Here is a 2,366-nt window from a genome sequence, read left to right as displayed (position 1 = left end):
GCAGTCTATGGCTGCTATTGGAGTGGTGGCTTGCTCCTGTAACCATGGCTATTCAGGCGGCTGGGAGCTGACAATCCTAGCTCAAAACCAGCCTTGGCAGCTGGGCACTGGTGGTTCACACCTCTAATCCTAGCCACTCAGGAGCCTGAGATCTGAGGATCTCGGTTCAAAGCCAGCCCGGGCAGGAAAGTCTGTGAAATTTTTATCTCCAATAACCCTCCCCCTCCCACATCAGAAAACCGGAAGTGGCGCTGTAGCTCAAGTGGTAGAGCGCTAGCCTTGAGCTGAAGAGCTAAGGGACAGTGCTCAGGCCCAGAGTTCAAGCCCCACGATCAAAAAACAAAAAACCATCCTTGGCAAACAAATCTAAGAGACTTATTCTCCAATTAACCAGCAAAAAGCTGCAAGTGGAGCTGTGACTTAAATAATAGAGCACCAGCCTTGAGCATAAAAAAGCAAGCCCAAGCTCCAGGCCCCAGATTTAAGCCCCAATTACAGACACACCCACAAACATGCATGCATGAATGCACACACATGCACAAGATTCTTCCATTGGGATATAGGATGTATTGTCCTGGACCTTGCACACAATGCAAAGGTAGAAAGGAAGGGGACTGCTAGCAGAGCTGAGGCTCTGAAACTTCTTGTCCCTGGAGAATTATGTGAGTTACCAGGACTATCAGCTATATTAATCTTGTCTGGATAGGATGGAGGGCAGTATTGCTAGGGCAACTGATAGAAGCCAGGCTTTTTCCTGGTACCTGAGGAAGTCATATCACCTGGTTCTGTTTACTATTGCTCCCCCCCACACACACACACCTTCTGTTTGTCTACACTCCCAGCACTGGAATTGCTACCGCTTCCTGCTTTATCTTTTACCCAGCACCTCAGGGCAGGATGACACAAAGTTGTTTGCAGCTGTCTCCGAAAGCAGCTGTGATTTCACAAGGACAGGTGTTGAAAGATCATCCGACTGAGGGAGGCAGGAAGAGAAGGCAGGATGAGGCACTTGGCCAGCTTCAAATCAAGCTTGGGGGAATAAGGCTTCCAGCCCCTAGAGCACCAAGGGCCAGAGCCCTGCAGACATCCTGTTCCTTGAGGTGGCTGCTGTGAGACAGGGAGGCGCTGACATCTTGCACACGTAAGCCCCAGGGCCTTGAATGTTTGGGTGATTGATCAGGCATCCATCATATACCCTTAGACAGGCACCATGGCCATCCCTGCACCCAGGGCTGGGCCCTGGGTGGTACTTTAGCTAAAAAGTACCTGGATCAGGCCCTGGGTACCAAATACCCATCCCTGGGGTGCTGGTTGATTCTGCCCTCGATATGGCCTTTGGAAACGTGTTAGGGGATCCCAGCTCCTTACCCCAGGGAGCCCTTAGGCACTAACCTCTCCAGCAGTGGCCACCACTTGGCCTCTTTCCTAGACCATCAGTTTCTCCCAGCAGGAATCCTGCATGCCATGGGGATGGGTCATGGCTAGTGCCATGCTGTGTGTCTACTGCGGCTTGTCTGGAAAAATGTGCCCTGGCTAATGCCACCCCGGTCCAAACCAAGCCAGTATTCCTGGGCTCGGAATGAAGGTGGGAAAAAAAAATGTCCGGTGCTGTCCAAACTTTCAGGATGCAAGACGCCCTCCACAAAGCAGAGCCCGCGTTTTGGCTCTCAGAACTTTGAGCTGGTTCCGGGTGGTGAGGAGGGGCTGACCCAAAAGTTTATCCTAAGACATCTCACACCCGGATCCCCTGGGGAGGGGGATGGGAACGGCCTGAAACTCCGACTTTAGCCCCCCCATCAGCAGCCACGACTGGCAGGGGGCATGCGATCAGACCTGGGGAAGGGGGGAGGGGAGCGGCCGGTACACAGAGAACCGACGCCTGGAGGCCCAGGGGGCTGGAGGGACTGTGACAGTGGCGGCCGGGGCCACCTCTAATCGTTAGCTCCCTCGTCTTTGGGTCGCGTTCTCAGGCAGGCGTGGCCCTCCACCCCCGCGGCCCGGCCGCCCATTGGTGGAGATGACCCCGTGCTCCCCGCCCCTCCGAAGACTCGGTCCCTAAGGTGCTGGTGGCCGGGTCAGATCCCGGCCCGGGCTGAGGATGGCCCCCCAGCAGGGGAGGTGGGGACTCGAGCCGCGGCCGGCTGGAGGCGCCCTGGGCCGGCCTTAGAAGTCCAGGTGTCCTAGACCGGGGAGGTTGCCTCGACTTCCAGCGGGGGACAGAAGCCGGCCGGGTGGTCACGGGCCGGGGCGCCGCGCCCGACGGCACCGCCCCATCCCCGGAGCAGCCGCGCAGAGCCACCCTTCCTCGGCCCCTGCTTCATTCGCCGTGGCTCGGGGATGGAGCCGGCGAGCAGCGGCCCCGCGTC

The sequence above is a fragment of the Dipodomys ordii genome, unplaced genomic scaffold (assembly GCF_000151885.1).
Source record: "Dipodomys ordii isolate 6190 unplaced genomic scaffold, Dord_2.0 Scaffold143, whole genome shotgun sequence".
NCBI lineage: Eukaryota > Metazoa > Chordata > Mammalia > Rodentia > Heteromyidae > Dipodomys > Dipodomys ordii.
Note: the sequence above shows the minus strand (reverse complement) of the source record.